The sequence below is a fragment of the Cupressus sempervirens genome, chromosome 3 (genome assembly GCF_028749045.1).
Source record: "Cupressus sempervirens isolate cs-2001-9-10 chromosome 3, ASM2874904v1, whole genome shotgun sequence".
NCBI classification, from domain to species: Eukaryota; Viridiplantae; Streptophyta; class Pinopsida; order Cupressales; family Cupressaceae; genus Cupressus; species Cupressus sempervirens.
In genome coordinates, this window is record NC_143120.1 from 1,101,275,757 (window position 1) to 1,101,294,615 (window position 18,859).

The following is an 18,859-nucleotide window of genomic DNA, read 5'->3' on the forward strand; positions in this document are numbered from 1 at the left end:
ATAAAGTAATAAATAATTAATATACTTTAATGGTATTAGAGTGTACTTTTTAAAAGTAAATGACTATAAACCCACAATTTATTTAGAGAATAACCCACAATTTTTTTAGAGAATTTCAGGAAAGAAAGAGAAGGGTCTTGAAAGATAGATTTGATGCCACATTAGAGTTGTCAAGATTAGCTTGAAAAATCAAATTGCATTTTATGAATAACAAATTTATATTTTATATGCATGCGTGTTATAAGAAATATATCAAAAAAATCACATATATTGACAAGGATAAGGAGATGAGAAAGTAGATCTAAAAGTTTGATTTCCCCTCTAGATATGAAATTCGTGTAGGAATCTAGCAACAACTGCTAATCTAGCAACAACTGCTACAAGACATGTGATGAGTCTACATTATGTTAAATAACGGCGATATTTCTCTCTAAGGGGACTTAATAATAGTGTGAATTAAGGCTAAGTAATACGACTTTTCAACATGACAAACCAAACTCAACAACGAAGATAAGGGATCTATTCTAATCTAACAATCTTTAAAAGGCTCATTAAATTTTTGGTGTACACACAATGACAAGTTATATATAGTGTATGGTATTCATCTTATTTCAAGAATCACAAAATCATCATAAAATATTCAATCTTGAAATTTGGAAAGAGAATATTGAGATATTTACTAGTGAGAAAAAACATGATATTTAGAATAACTAATCATTTTGAAATATTTGGTGTAGGAGTTGATTGTGAACTTCATGCACCTCAAGATTATGTCCAAAATAAAAAAAATATTCTCTAAAAGAGAGAATGAATTATAGAGTTTTCTTGATTATGGATACAAATTAAATTGACTCGATATTAAATCTACATAGGATTAATTTCTTGTAAAAGCAAAGTTGAGAGATTGGATTAGACAAGATTATGACATGTATCTTAATTCCATGTTATGAGACAACTAACTTAACAAATATCAAATGACTATTTAGGTAAGATCATGTGACAACAAAGACTTCTATAAAGACTCTCTAGGACCTAAGTACCCTATGTAATATGAATAAGGCCTACTATTATTTGCACCAACAATTATTTATTCTACAAATAAATTTTTAGGTAATACAAATGATAGAAAGAATGGTTCAAGATATGTGTTTTGTCTTTGACTAGGTGTAGTATCACATATGTGAAAAAGCAACCTATTGTGATGATTTTATCAGTTGAAGACAGATATATATTAGGAATATCAATAGAATTAAAAATATTTCAATGCATGAAATATTAATAATTTATCATATGGACCAAAATATCTAGCACCAAAATTCATGTAACATTCTAAATTGTAAGCACCTTGCTAATGTGTAAAATTTATACTTATTTAGCACCTATTTTAGTGTGTTGTCGTTCTCTAATGCATCATAGAACTTAGTCTTTTAATGAAAAGAAACTAATACCTATGTTGATAAATAGTCAAAAGGATTAGATCGAACTTGCTTTCTTCAAGAGTAATATCTTTCTTATAGTAAATAATTGTGCTTCACATGGTCCTTGTCTAAAAATATAATTCTCATATCTCACAAAACATCTACTTAATACATTAACTCTAAAGTTTCCCCAAAAGTTTGGAGCAAATTTTCTCCAATAAGCACAACATGTAAGCACTAACAAGGTCAACAAAGAACTTTGCAAACATCATGCTAAGGATCCTTGATTGTCCACTATTTTAAATCTTCAATACTTCCAACTTGCATTCTTCATCATTCCTTTTGACCTCTTTCTCCTACCTACAATATCCCCCACTTTTCTGCAACTTATCTCAATTCTTCTTTATACTTTCTCTCATCAACTTGATGGTGGATCATGGTGTGATCTAAAATATTGATTAAAAATGCTCACACAATCAAATCTAAAAGTAATAATTAAATATTAAATAAAAATATATAATTAAGATATTAGAAATGTAATTGTCCAATAAAACCAATATGGAAACTACGGAGAGACAATGATTGCACAGTAATTTTGTAATAGGGAAAATGAGTTAAATTTCATTGAATTTTCAATGGTCTTTCGTATGAGATATGAAGCCAAGACCAAATGACAATTTGTCTGACTTATAATTTTTTTTATTATCCTAAGTAAATAGGATCAAACCACAATTTTATTGACTAAATCTTGTTACAAACAAATTATGCATCCATCAAACTGAATTTCTATTCAATAAAGTTGGGTGGGAAACTTCAAAACAAAAATTTAAAAAACTCAACTAGAATTTAAAATAGAGTTTCAATTTTACTCAAAATAAAGATCTAGGGAAACCTTGTAGACATGTTTAATATGACTTCACTTTCTAACAATTAATTTAAAAGGAAATTGGAAAACCAAACTTGCTCAGTCCTAGTTGTTGAATGGATGAGAAGTGTGTATTGTAGAAATTGGTATTTTAGTGTTATTATAATGATTTTTAGTAGGTTTTGATAGAATATACCCTCATCATTAGTCCTTGTTCTTAATCTAGGAGACTAATGTTTTTGGTTGCTCTTTTAGCATTAATTTCTTTCTTGGGAATTCTACAAGATAAAAAAGTCATGCCATAAACTATGGTGTTGAGAAATTCTAGAAATAAATGCACTTTAGAAATGTAAATTTCTTTTTTTCTATTGGATATTGTTATTTTTCCTAGTAGTATTTTCTATTTTTTGTGTGAGAAATATCACAAAAAATAATATTGTAGTAATGATGTGGCAATTTTATAGGACAATAGAGTGTCAATGTCAAAAACATTTATCTAGAAATTTCACCATGACGTGTATGTTGTTGGCTTCCCAATAACACTTTGCAAGATGGTAGACATACCTAATGTCCATGTTTGCTCCCCATTCAGTCCATCATTGATAATTGATCTAGGAGATCTTCAATGGGTTATTTTCTTTATTGTGGGATAGCACACATTTTTGGCGGATAACATTTCATGTTTTCCCAACCCTTCTCCCTAGCTGACTGGCTTGCAAATCCAACAACTCATGTTTTCGTGATACATTTGCCCATTTTTATGAAAATGCTAGATGCTGACATGCATTTGATTTCTACCATTTCTTTATGTCGTAGTGCTTCTTCAATGCTCTGGAACTCAAAATCGTGCCATGTATCTTCGGGTGGTCATGTCCCATCTCCAGTGTTTAAGTTAACCAAATATACACATGTGAAGATCAACAATAGAGATTCAACAAAATATTAAAAGGTTGTCGTTTGTTTTATCAAACAATAAATCATATCGACAACTCTTGTATTTTCATGGACTATTAGCTCAAGCTGCTATCACGTGTCTCCATTAGACATTTCTTCATACAAAAAAGTCTCTGTGAGGCTCCAAAGTCTGGAATTGCACCATGTGGCGAAGGGTCCCACCTTTTGTGCTATCCGCTTCCTTCTTTGTTGAGATCACCAGATCAGCGACCTGTGTTTTTGCGTGCTATCTTCCCATCCTCCTAAAAGTGTGAGATATTACCACGCATCTCTATTCTTCCGTTTTTTCATATTGTAGAGTCTTTGTGAGGTTCTGAAACTTGGAATTGCATGACAACAGTTGGATCTGGTGCATCTTAGAGGTATCCTCATTGCATCTAGGCCATTCATCTCAAGGGGAAGATCTGCATCGACGGTGGTGATTTAATCTCTTATTGGGGAGATTCTCTTGCCATCTAGGTTATCAATTTCAAAGGGATGGTCTACATTAATGACCAACATTTATTTTTAGGGAAATTAAATCCCCCCAACTCTATAATTTGCAGATGGATAACACATCATGTTATCCATCCCTGTGACTTCTTGCAGCCATGGCACACTGCTAGGGTTTATTCTTTATTGAGGAATGACTTCTTGGGCTTTGTTTGCATGACACCATTACACTCCATGCCTCTTTAATGCATGATATGATCAATTTTTTGGTGATTTGATCTCTTACAGCTAGGCACACTCAATTTTTTCTCTTCCTATCACTTCCAACAATAGATTACACTTCACGATCAGATTTCTTTATGATTCTCAGTTATGGCTCTCCTCTACAACTCAACTCCACTTGTTCAAGGTTTGAACTCCAGGGTTAGATTCGAGTTATGCCTAAACTCTTTAAAAGACAGTTGTAAATATGTTCTCTGGGTTCTTCTCTACTTGTATTTTGCAGCAACATTGTGCTCTACAACTTTTTCCTTCCATTGATGAAATGGCTTTACTTCTTACCTCTTCTTGTCATTCATTATTGGTGCATACTTGATGCCTTGTAGGGAATGTTTCTTTTCTAGTTACCAAGGTTTGCATGTTGCGCTTAATTTACTAGTGAAGTGCTGTGTTGTGAAGTTTCTCCTTCCCTTCAACACCCAATTATTTTTCAACCTACATGTGAGTTCTTTAAAGGTAGATTAGAGTCGAGATATGTGTATTGGAGAGTTTTATTGATGTTTTGTGCAGTTGTGGGAAGAGTTGTAACCACATTTCAATCTGGTGCATCACCTTTCCCTTTTAGCAATATAATTTTCAGCATTTCCTTCTCCCATTTCCTAAAAAGCTATAGTTTAGGTGCATCCTGATTGTAAGGAAGTTGACCTTCTCTGGAGATTTGACCTCAAAGCACAAGTCCCACACTTGGTGGTCGTTTCAATGTTACACAAGGTCGCTTGAGGTCATGCCTCAAGCAAGGGTGTGAACTTTTGTGTCAATAATACCATATGCACCTTATCTATTATTCCACATTTCACATATGCACAGTAAGATAGGGATAGGTGCTACGTGAGGACTCTATGTAGTGCCAAACTTGTTACAAATTTTGAACTAAAATATGAAAGACTTTGCAGAATTTATCTTAAGGTTATTCAAAGCAACAAATTTTGTCCACTATCCTCAACAACTCACTCATCTAGGGAAATCCAAATCTCTCCCATGCAAGGCAGAAACCTCAAGCCTCTGTGATGAATCAATAAAATCAAGATAAAGAGAAAAATGGCCCTCAAATATATCAGAGTATTTTCCATTGTAAACTTTTGTGATTTTTTTGTTCAAATATAGCTTTAGAATCGACCAAATCTAAATACTAATGGAATCAATCAAATCTAAAAACATTAGTATTGCAAATTGATCATACAAAAAACTCTTCTCAACTAACTTTCTCCATCAATTCTAAATTTGCTTCAATTTAACTAAATGTTACAACACTAGGTAAGTGACACCACTAAATTTCAACAAAATATTTGGAATGTCAATGACTTGCATTCATGTGGGCATAGTAGTTGCACTAATCAAAGTTGTTCCCACATGGAGTCCTGGTGTAATCAAATCTACTATCATGAAAATAGGTAATTTTTTGCACTTCAACTATTTAATATGGTTGTCATCTCACTAACATTTGATGTGCACTTGTAGCACGTGTCACTGGTAACACCAACAACTCAATACCCAGAAGTACTTTTGGGAGTTCATCTAGCATTTCTTCATCATGAACCCACAATTCCAAATACATTCTCTTTATGATGATGGACCATATGAATATTGTTTAAGAGAGTTCCAAGCCCGATTCTATAGATATGTCCATTTTATTTCTATAGAACTAGAAATGTTAACCTAAAGATTTCGAAGAACAAATTGTCCATGAAAAAGTGTTGATTATTGACACATATTTTGTTGATAACATCATACTAATTTTTGTTCTTTACCTTCTAGGTACACCTTGGATTAAAATTGAGTAACCAATTTTTTTACAAACTATACCATGCAATCATTTATAGCTGTCTCCCCCATCTATGGGTGGAGAAGATTAGTAGTATTTGCATTGTTTATGGCAGAAACCAGCTTATTTTTGAGATAGCTTTCTTTTACCTCTCCATTTTGTTATTATGATAAAGTTATGACTATTATATTTTCCTCTCAAGCGCTTATAAATAAAAAATATAATTTAGAACATAGAACATATAAAGTTTCAGGATTAATTCGCTCTGTAAAAATCTACTAGTGTAGAAGTCCCTACATAATCTCCTTGAAAACTAATTGAGAATAAATCAAATTTTTTATTTTGAATGATAAAAAAACATTCTAAACAAGATTCATAGAGAAAATATAATCCATGTAAAATTATTATTAAAAACTTGTAAAGATGGAATTATTGATGTTTGTTAATTCTATTTTTTTTGTAGAACAAATAATAGGTGGTAATTCATTTCTTCATATAACATGCTTTGGATCAATTGAGAGGTATTTTTGTTCCAATATTTTATACTTTCATTTTGAAGATGCTAATTAGAACTGTAAAAAATAATCAAGAAGTGTTGATCAACTTCTCTCTAATGTGTGTGCTTGTGGTGGAATCAATATGAAACCGGAAGGTATTTCCTTTGTTTCACAGAAGGTGAATGTGAACCTCTATTTTAGATAAATCATTAAACATTTAATGGTTCCATGTTTTCCAAACAAAAGTCCATTGCCATTGTAGATACCATCAATAAAGCAACATTCACAATATGGTTTTTTAATTTTTTATGTGTTATTTGTTGTCATGCATACGTTTAGGAGGAACTAAAGTGATCAGTTATTTAGGGAAGATGGGTTTACAACATTTTTTTTTAGTTGAGGAATTTTAGTTTAGTCAATACTACACATTTATAATGTAAAATCATCAATGCTCACGGTTGCACTATGCATAGTTTATTTATTATTTATTTTAGATTCTTTCATACTGAGATATCATAATTTGGAGGTTGATCTCATTTCTCTATCCAGATTTTTCTTTTTTGCAATTAAGTTGCATCCAATCATACAAATCTTAATTCTTAGAAGATGAATATAGGAGAAGATTATTACCTTTTCGTCAAGTTACCCTTACAATTACAGTTTAGAGAAAGGTGTTGCAATAAAAAAATATAAGATAAAATATCTTTGGTCAAATATATTTTTGGTTCCTCTTCATAGAAGATTCAATGCAAAACTTGTAAGATTGATATTTTGGGAATATTTCAAATACATCAAGCCTATTATAATATACTTTTTTCCTTTCTACATATTCTTATCCACACATATATGAGCATTTGAGTCCTTTATTGGATTTGAATCTCTCAATTTAAGAAACAAGATTTAGCCTCATATGTTTAGCACAACCTTTATCCCTTCTAACTTTAACTACTATTTTAAATTTCAATATTCAAACATTGTCTTAATATAAACATTGTTCAGGTCAAAGGTCAAAGCATGCAACAATTTCATCAACATGGGATTGTAAACTTAATATAAGATCATTATCTTATATATAGTTACTATGGGAGCCACCTATTGCTTTCATTTATTTAAAAAGAAGCATGTGTTTTTAATTTATCTTGATGAAATAATATTGAATTTGAAGCATGTAAATTTTTTTCCAGGAGATACCAATGTTCTTAAATTTAGTAGATGATGGAGACTATTTATTAAAATAAAATAAAATATTAATATTTAATTTTTCAATACAAATGCGTAAGAGAAAATGAAAATAGTTGTATTTGTTTTAATTTTCATTATATGTATACATTTGGATATACGTTAAAACCATTTTTTTTAGTTTATACTTGGAGTTAAATAGCTAATGTGTTTTAATCTAGTTGGTATTTGACCTCACATAAAGAAGTTTTATGTTTTTATCTTGTAGAGTCGAACTAAAATATAGCTGACATGTGTAAAAAAAATTAAAAATTAAAATACTTTCAAGTTTTAACAACTCATCAAAGCTCATAATCATATTTTTTTAAGGTCTTCCCTAAGTGAAAGGGAAATTTGAACCTAGGGGCTAGGGCCCTCATGTGTGTGGTTGGGTGGGGGGGTTTGGACTACATTCCCTCTATATCAAAACTACATTTTGATATCGAACTTTTTTTTAGGTTGAGGGCTCAGTCCTAAGGTCTTAGATTTCCATGTGCATGCCTATCACTCCAACATCTGGGGATTCATATCCTTGATCTGACCAGGTGCCCCTTAAATAGACAAAAAGATACCAAGGGGAGTGTTTGATGTAAATACAATTGTCATGGGGAAGCATTCATATTTTACTTCATTATATCTTTTCACTGGTAGATTTTTAAACCTGCTTGCCCTGTAACAAGCCATTTTAGAGTTTGAATTTGTGGAAGCTTTCAACCATGATAGGTTTCTAACATAAACATAATGTTAAAGTGATATTCTTGAAATAGTTTCTTTCTATTTAACTTTCTAATTTATTATATCATGCTATACGTCTATTTCATTTCCAACACTATGTCAAGTTACAAAGCAACATATGCAAGCTGATTTTATAAAAACAACAATATTTCATAAGACTTATAGATGGATATGTAAGCTAATTATAAAAATTACAATATCATTGGTTGAATTTTTGAGTAACTAGACTACTCATTTCATAGTATAAAAGAACTAGAGAATTAGAAGAAACTATTGTAGAAATTGCTTATTTGCAGTATTTGCAAGTTATAGTTTCAAGTGATAAAATTGCATACCTTTGATTCTAGGAGCACAAACAACAGATGCAAACAATTGATTGACTAGGATAGTGCAAATGTTGAAGCCAAAAAAATCACTGCTCTGTGATAGTCATCCATCAAAAAGATCAATTTCATTAAATGATAAACCAAGAAAGTCTAAAATACATAATAATAAAATGTAAAATATCAAAAATGAGAGAAACATACCTTAGACTGATAAGGTTCCATGGAAAAGGAGATGTCAAAATGAAGAGTGGGTAAAAAGTTAGACAAAATCAAGATCAAATTAATCTTTCACCCTATCAATCAAGATTACATAACCCTTTTTAAAATGGAACATTCTCAAATGATGTTCTTCTTCTTCTACAAGTACTATATTGATGTAAATAGAATCAATAAACAGTTGATGTAGAACCTTGTACTCTTCCTCCCAAAATCCATATGGCCAGAGTGTAACAACAATGTTTAATCTCATTGTAAGCTAAAACAAGCTCTCGTGTACAAAATTGCACATATTGGCTTGAGGCCAAATTGAAAATCAAACATTGGAGGAAAATCATGCAATAGAATGTATACATGTGAGATTAGAAAGAAAAAGGATGTATATGCAATAATCATTGTCGAAACTAATACAAGAAGGAGAATGTATAAACACTGCACAACTATTCTCTACTTAACAAGGCCAACCACGTGAACAGGGACGCTCAAATCGCCTCATCCCCCATAAAATATAACATTCATTCATTATAACATGAAGTAAAACAAATTATGAACATGCATAAAGTAGTCTCATAATATCCAAAGCTAACATTTAACATTCTTTCTTTCTTTAAGATTTATCAACAATAGCACATAAATACATAACATTCAATAACATGTGAAATAAGGTATTAAAACATACCTCAACCAATTACTATCGATTTTGGATCAGCTACTTGATTAGTTTGTGATGCAAGAACATCCTTGGGTTGTTGGTCATCTTGCATCACCCCAAAAATATATTTGTTGTTGCTAGTTTTTAAGTTATTTGTCTAGCAGTTTGTATTAGAAAAATCTTGTTTAATATTTCCAGATTCTACAAGCTTGTCTTTAAGTTGTGGACATATCTTAGATTTTTACCCTAAGTGTGCATAATCCTATGTGACAATTGGCAGAAGTTATGTTTCATCTTATCAGTTAATGATTTCCCTTTTTAGCACACATAGTTGGAATAGTTGCAAGATTTTCTTCTAATTCAAAGGCAAAAAATATGACTATTTGTTAAAAGGATATTTAAATATCTTAAAGGGAATAAAGATTTTGGATTGGTGTACTTGAACAAGATGGCGACTTTACACTTAAAGTCTACACTGATGCAAATTGGGCTAGTAATGTTGATGATAGGAAGAGTGAAAGTGGTGGAGCTTTCTTTTTAGGAGAAAGACTAATAACATGATTGAGCAAGAAACAAAGCTGCATTTCACAATCTATTGTTAAAGTTGAGTATGTTGCTGTTGCAATTAATTGCTCTAATATTGTCTGGATTAAGCAAAAATGTTGGAAGGAATGCAAGAAGAGGTAACCAAGCCTACTACTATTTATTGTGATAACACTAGTGCAATAAATAATTTAAAGAATATAGTGATGCATGCTAAAACCATGCATATGTTAATCAAGTATCATTACTTGAGGGAGCAAGTACTAGAGAAACAAGTAAGGCTTGAATATGTGAACTCTAAAAAACAAATTATAGACACATTTTCCATGCCAAGGAGTGATATACTAAATATGCTAAGGGGTAGTCAGTGACTCAAAGAAATGAGTAACTTGACTATGAAAGATTGTTGTCAAAGAGAGTGGAATGAAAGGAAGTGAAGAATTGTCAAAAGGGGAGATAATACGAAGATGCTACTGAGTAGAAAGAGAAACATATCCAAAGGGGGAGAATTGTTGGAGATATACACTGAGTACAATCTGTTGCAGAGAACCTGAATAAAGTCAAAGAGTTAAAAAATTGTATTGTTGTCTTTGCATACATTTGATTATCTTATGGGTAATATTTTGTAATGTAGAATCTTATTTATGTGTTGACATCAATGCCAAGGGGGAGATTGTTATCCCCAACAGATCAAGTTGTTAATGTACATAAAAGAGTCATAATAGTTTTTATGTTGTCATTGATGTCAAAGCCTTAATTGATTAGGCATTATGATATTTTTGTAGTGTCATATCATTTCATTAATGAAGAGGATTTGAAGAAAGTGTATTGATTTATAATATTGATAAGTATGGTATTCAATGGGCACTTGAATGAGTTGGACTATGACAAAACAATGTTGATTTGATTGTTCATGTAATCACCAAATTATCCTAGTTGCATCGAGTAAAACTGCAACGCAAATGAAGGGACACAATATCTGCTGAGTGACTGCAAATGTCATCAAGAAAATGACAAAGAGAAGTTAGAGTTTGGTATTAACTGAGTAATTCTAGTGTTAACCGAGTGATGTATTACCCGAGTAAAGATGTAATGATCATTGAGTATGAGTTGGAAGAACAAGTTAAGAAAGGATTGAATCTTAGGCTAACTTATGATAAAAATAAAGAATGATCAAGAAGTTCAAAGACTAAAGTCAAAGTTTGTTATGAGATCAATGACTGGGAAAATGTGATGAAGATCTGATGAAGAAGAATTAACCAAGATAAAGATGAGCACAAAGTTCAAGGAATTTCTTTTTTTTTGAATTTTCTAAGTTCATTGAATATGAGATCTATGATAGTAATTAAGCAGCAAAATATGGAAGCTGAAATAATACTATTTAAGGAGATGAACAAGTGAGTTCTTGTTGTTGATAAGTTGTTGATTGTTTGTTGACAGATGTTGAATTGTTATTGAAGTTGGAAAAGAGAAGAAGATCAAGGTGAACTAAGAAGAGAAGAAGAAGAAAGATCAAGCAAAGGAAAGTGTAAAGTGAAAGAGTGAGTGTGTGAATCAGCCACAAGGGGATCAGAAGGAAGAGACAGAGTAGAGCAGAGATCTAAACAAGCATGGTAGTTGTCAACCTAACAGATCAATTCACTATTACTTTCTTACCATTGTAGCAGAAAAATCTCTTAACTGAGTGGATCTAGCAAGTCTTTGAAATCCTATATGGTAATATCAATTAGTGATGTTTGTATGTCCTTTTGAGGAAGCCACTTCTTAGAAATGTCAAGGAGTAATAAGGTCTAGATGATCTTTAGTTAAAATCCTCTAACTAGGTTACACTAAAATATGCATGTAACCTTTAACAAGGTTGGCTCCTAGAAGAGCTCACTTTAGAAGAGTGAAATTATTTGGGTTGTTGGTTCCTAGGTGGTTTTTCCCTTTACAGGGTTTCCAAGTTAAAATATATGTGTCTAATGTGTGATTTCTTATGTGTTGCAAGTTTACTTTCAAGCTAAATGTTTACCATTGCAACTTGGTATAAACTAAGTGAAATCTCTAATACTCGGTAAATGTAAAGAACAATAAGATACCAGTTTGGTGATAAATAATTATAAGTTTGATTTGAGAAGTTGAATGTGATCACCAAGTTATTAAATAGTGAAAGTTTATGAAGTTTGAATTCGAAATAAAGCATTTGAAAGTTCTATAGGATAATTAGATATAACTGATTCACCCCACCAGCACCAGCTGGCCTCTCATTTATCTAACAGATCTGAGATTTCTAATGATACGATTGGCTATAGTAGTAAGTTTGGACAAACTTATTTGTTGATTGATGGAGAAGATTTGTGGATTAAGAAGGAGCATGTGATTTATGTTCTGAATTCCTTTAGACATTCGTAAGTCCTTATGGAATTTTTTTTTTCACCTTGGGTTTTTGATGCAAGAACATCCTTGTGTTGTTGGCAATCTTGCATCACCCAAAAATATATTCGTTATTTTCTATTTTTTAGTTACTTGTCTGATAGTTTATATTAGAAAACTCTTGTTTGTTACTTTTATATCTAGCTAGCTTGACTACATGTTGTGGACATATCATGGATCATCACCCTAAGTGTACATAATCCTATGTGACAGTTGGCAGAATTTATGCTTCATCTTCTCGATTGTTGATTTCCTTTATTTCTCTTCTTGTGATTCCTAGTGTTTAATTCAATGTGGCTCTATATTTAAGAATCATCTTATGTGCTCTTGGATCTAGGCATTTGATTAATAGGTGGACCTATACCTAAGGTCGCATAATGTTATTTCTTGTATTATGTATTTGGTCATTAATTTATTGTGTGTCAATCCTACAATGTAATGCACATTTCCTATTATTGGAGATTGTGAACTTAACCCTGATTTGTGTGTCCTGATGGCTATATATGTAATGTCCTAATGTCTTAGGAGGCATAATGGAAGTATCATTCAAGTAGTATTGAAGTAGTATAATTCAAGAAGATACTTAGAAAAAGCTTGCATAGCGAACTTTGGTTTGTAATCTGGAATATACATTGGTCGTAACCAATAAGGTCTTATAGCTTGGCATATAGCATATTTTATCATGCGAGTTGACTTATGAATCAGTGAAATGTATGTGGAGCATTGATGTAATTGAAGATCGGTTGATAATAAAGTGTTTATTGCAATTAAATCTTGTGTACTTCTATTGTGTTGTATTTGTAGGGAGCTTGGTCATCTCCTTTAGGGACACACCTACCTTGTACTACGTCATTTTGAGATTTTTTCTTACTATAAATCATAAAATTCAAGAAATATTGTGCCAAAAAGAGTGCAAAAAATTTATGATCATGCACCAATGATTTTTATGCTTTTTTGGCACAATTATGCCTACAATTTTTTGGCTCAATCTCCAATTGGTCAACATGGGTTTTGAAAAATTATTGGTGGACTATGAGCCAGGCAAAAGAGAAATGTCAAACTTGAAAAAGATGTATGTAAATGTAAATAACTTTTTAAACTTCAATATTATAAACTTACAAAGCGAACCACATAATTAGAAGAAACCATTGTGGTTTGTAGTGTTTGTATATTATAGTTACAAGTGATAGTTACATGGGAATAAAACATGATGTAAGGGTCTTGGATAGGTTAGATTTACCTTTAAGAATATTAGGAATAAATTTGAATGAGATTTGAATCCATTAAAGCATGAAATTAGAAATTCAAATTTTTGAATTCTAACGGTTACTAGGATTTTGGAGGGAAAGTTATTTTAGGCCCTTAAATACATTGTTAATATGCTCAAACCAATCCTTAATATGCTCAAATCAATTTGGATCGGTTGGGGAAGTTGGCTAACATTATATCGTGCGAAGGATAGGAAACATTTGTTGGTGATCACAATTTTGTGACTTGATAAGAACACTAATTCATGGCTAAGGAGTAACAACAAAGAATCTAACCATTGGAGGTCATATTTAAATGTTTGAAAGACTTAGCATATATTGAATGGATGGTGGAATGACCTTTTTTTGTAAGGATTTTGAGTAAAAGGCCTGGATTGAACATGACCTAGTTTTGAGGGTTTCATAGGATTGATTTGGGGGTTATGCATAGAAGGCTCATAGAACCAAATTGATTAAAGAATCATCTAATTGGAGATATTTTAGAACTTTTTCCAAAGTGCCAAGGTTTGGGTAGGAGAATCCATAGGGGTTCCTTTGTAAATGCATCCTATTTTGGGTTTAAAAACTAGTACATCAACCTAGTTGAGGGGTTCTGTCCAAAACAACAAGGGGAGATATTTTAGCATACCATAGAGAAGCCAAATGAATATTCTAATATACAATGTATTTTGAGAGTAATTTGGAAAGAATTAATTAAACTTTTTGGATGCCTAATCGAGGCTATTAGGCAAAATAGGAAAAGTAATTTAGTTTTGCCTTAGAAATAGGAACTTGAGACTTGGTGGATTTACTATTTGGGTTGATTTGGTGGATTCAAGACCATTTTATTCATAACATGCCACTAGAAATATTATGCACTTGATTTGGGTCACTAAAACCCTAAAAGTTGTATTGGGAAACTTGTGGGAAAGTAAACTTTTTTGAGAATTTTGTCATTAAAACTTCGTAAGCCCCATATTGCTCTTCATCAAGTGGTATCAGAGCTCAATAGAATCCTTTGGGAGAAGGAGAGGGTATACATGTCATAAGTTGAGAAGTTGATCAAAGTCGTTAAATCAAAGGATTACAAAGGTAAGTGATATGTGGAGAGTATTGGATCCTAAGATGGAGTCTGACCATTGATAGGGCTCTTGAATGTGAAGGATTTTTGGTACAATCATAGTTTGAGAAGATGATTGGGTACCGAGCTTCTTTATCTCCAGAATAATTTACTATTCTCTACTTAACAAGGCCATGCATATGAAGGTGGAAGCTCAACTACCCCAACCCCTTAACATAACTCTAAATTCCCTGTTAACATCTAGCATTCATTCCTATATATTAAGTGGAAAACACAAGTGGAGGATAGAACATGGGCATCACCTGGACCGCCTAAAATACACAGATCAAGGTGACAAGGCTCATGATTACACAAAATTATTATAAAAATAACATGACCATATTTTAGTTAATGACATAAAAGAATATAAAAAATAAATCCTTATTATTTATTTTTTTAATTAAAGATTTCATTACTACTTACTGATTCAGTAGATTCTGCGATAATAGCATCATAATCCTCCTCATCAAAGCTCTCCTCGAGGGCTAGCACAAGTTCCTTTCCTTTTCCTAACTATCCATATGTGACAATTATATTATTAACACCATTAAACTTACTCCAATATACTAAAGACAGAACAAATAAAATAACATTTTGCTTCTATCTAATTTGAACAATTACAAAGAAGAGCCAAGAGTATTAGTTCATAATTTGAATAGTGAAAGGTTGGCAATCATACTTTAGTTCATATATTGTAATTTTGCTACTAACTATTAGTTCATAATTGGAATAGTTAAAGGTTGAAAATCATACTTAGAATAGTTCAATTTTTATGAACTATTCTAATTATACAAGTTTAGCACAATTTTGTTATGAACTAACAAAAGTTTAACTTAATGTATAATTTAGATTATTGTGAATTATTCTCTAGTTCAATGTATGAACTAAAGTATGATTCCACTCTTCCATTATTTGATAGAAAACAAACACAATATAACTTCTTGATGTCCACCATTATGTTCAAACTTGTAAATAAATGCAATTGGTGATGGTAGTTGTCAAGAATGATAGGATTCTATTGGTTGGAGAGGAAGACTTCCACCATTAACCACTATGTTTTTCTTGATGTCCATACCTTATTCCCAAGCTCCCATTTTAGCACAGGTAAGAAGCATGCTAAAAACATTGTGAAATGTTTCTTGACAACTACCATCACCAATTCCATTTGTTTACAAGTTTGAATAACCTATACCATTTACTACATATCCCACAATCATGGATTTCCATGAGATGACATCTCTTTAAAGTATTCTATGAAAGAACAACTCAACACCAATTTCAAACATCAAATGAGTCATTGATATCCAATATTGCAACATATTGTTAGAGTGATCATTAAGAAGTTACATTGTGTTAGTTTCCTATCAAATGGTACAATTATTCCTCTTGTACATAATTTTTGGCACCAATCTTTTCAGGATGACTTCTTGATAACACTAAATTATAGCACAAAGCAACCCCTTGGGCACATCTTTACAACACACCCGTTCCATTGTCGGGAGGGTATGTACTTGGAATATCCAATAAACGAATACACTAAATATAGGTTGTTCAAACTTGTAAACAAATGGAGTTGCGCATAGTGATTAATGGTGGACTTGTCTTCCTGTCCAACTAACAGAATCCTATCAATCTGGAACTGTGCCTCTATAAGTGCACAATTTCATGTGTTTACAAGCTCAAACAACCTTTATTTGATATATCCATTTATTGCACATCCATTTACTGATGTTGTGATAGAAGTATTTACTATGGTTTAAGCGTACGTGGCCTTGCTGACAAAATGAAGAACATTTGTTTGTGATTGTGGATTTTGCCCTATCAGTGGGCGAAAATGTTACATGAAATTGTAAGGCTGTGTATTTTTTTATATATGAACATATTTTTAAATTTATTTATAATTAAGATAATAAGATTATAAAATTAAATAATTTTCTACTTTCATTCAATCTCATATCAAAGTTTGCATGTGTTCGTATCTCTTAAGTTCAGTTCAAACTTTAAAGATCTAAAAAGTAAATGTGAGAGTGGTCTAGTTAAGGAATGTATACTAAAAATTTGATGAAATAGTCTATTGGAAGTAATGGTTGTTCTTGGGTGGGGGTTGGGGGTGGGGGTGAATCAGAATAACAGATTTGTTTTGAATTATCTTAATCAAATGCACAGTTAACATTCAAAACAATTGGAATAAACTAGTGTGAAACAAAAGCACTCGATATCAGAACAATTTAGACAACTCACAAAAGAAAGAGACACAAGATTTTGTGCTAAGTGGGAAACCCTCAAAACCTTTCAATTTTCTTATTGGGGAAAAACCACTCTATTGAAACCTAGCATCTTTATTAAGCAACAACTCGTCTTTACAATAGAAGCTACAACTGCTTATGCTTCAACCCTTCTCTTCTTTTTACAATGTGTTTCTTCACAAATCATTCACATACATAACTGTATGTTTTGAATACACACACCTATATATATATATATATATTCTTATCATTCTTCTTTCAATGCTCAACCTGTACGCTCCACATACAAGACAATATGTCTGTGTTTGCTATTTTTCACTTCATGCTTTATACACACAACCATACTTATTTAGAAAAGTACTTAAAATATTTTACATTCACTAAGGCAAGACGGTAATCAGTTACAAGAACTGATAATAGTTTATACAAACAAACCCCTTAAGGGTTTAACAATGATTTGCTTCAAGTCTTCATGAGAAAGATCTTCAAAAATATCACAAAAGTATACAAACATTTGTAAAATAACTCACTTCTTTGAACCAAGCTAATTTTACAAAAAAGTTGAATTGGTTATCAACTTGTAGTATCATCTAAAATATTTCCAACATTGCTTTATGCTGAAAAAGCATTATGTTTCTAGAAATAAACTATCAATAAAAAATTAATTTCATTTTTGTTTACAAGTCTAGTCTATTTATGTAGGATATTTCACATTTGTTAAATTTTAGATAAAAGAAATGTCAAAAAAAACTGAATTAACAAATGGTTTGACAACCAACTATATAACTCTCATGCAATAAAAATATTATGGTTTTTCGTGATCACAATAACAATATCACCATTATGGTATTGACGACACAAAGCTTTGTCTTTGTTTTAGCTTATTTGAGCCGTAAATGCATGCTAAAAAAACAGTTTATGGAACCCTTAATTTTGGCTTTTAGAAAGAAGAAAAATCTTCAAACCCTATAAAAAAATTGTTTCACTTTCATTGACAAATCATCTATTTGACAAAATAGCTTTATTTCTCAAGGAAGAACAACCTCATTTCCCAATCTTTGTGAACCAAACGATCCAAGTCAAATTCTCAAAATCGTAATCTAGATTTCAAGTTTGAGAATCCCAATTTTAGAATTTCGAATGTCAATTCTAGAATCATATTCCAACATATTCCAACAACCAAATGAGCCCTAATGATTCTTTTCTAGGAATTAATTATGCTTCCAAATCTTCGTTCCTTTTCCTTAAAGATTTGAGGATATAGCAAGAATGCTTACCTTCACAAGAATGCATAGCTTTGTTTTACCTTTTTTGTTGCTTTTAGGTGGTCTTTATCTTTTCCACTTTTCTTTTGACCATTTTGGTGCTCACCAATGTAATCACACAAAATAGCCAACAATCAATAGGAGAACAAAGAGTATAACTGAAAAATACTAGATATAAACAAGAACATCATACTATCTGATAACTTTTCAAAACCTGTTCATAGAATGCATTTTAAGAATAATATTGTCAATCAATTCACCTTTGCATTCTTATTAAGATATCAAAACCCCACAAGAAAATCTAATCAACAATCACCCAGATCATGGTCAAAGAATGAATCATGGCGGCATTGTTTATAGATAGGGTTTTGAATGTCTTCGTTCACTCAAAATACCTTTCAAAGAGCATTAAACTGATTTTATGAAATGATGATGTTCGCCATACAAAGTAGACACATGGTTATACTTTTGGCAGGTTTCTTAAAACGTTTTTCAAACCATGATTCAAACCCCTTCAAGCATTGTGATGAACATTAATGACAATAAATAATCACAACATGATATTTTCGCTATCAAACAATTGTCAAGCAAATAAAAATAATAAATTAATTTTTCAGAGTTAAGTTGTTATTTGCCACCTTTTACCATTGTGCATCAAGCAACAACATA

General features: G+C 31.5%; 1 long non-coding RNA gene across 1 annotated transcript; it reads right to left on the reverse strand.

Annotated features, from left to right (window-relative positions):
• Nucleotides 1-1,484: 1,484 nt before the first annotated feature.
• Nucleotides 1,485-15,114, reverse strand: LOC149570630 (uncharacterized). Its single transcript, XR_016362986.1, has 3 exons — nt 8,688-15,114; nt 8,496-8,580; nt 1,485-1,864 (listed from the first exon to the last, which is right to left on the reverse strand). It is a non-coding gene; the product is annotated as an uncharacterized LOC149570630 (long non-coding RNA).
• Nucleotides 15,115-18,859: the final 3,745 nt, after the last annotated feature.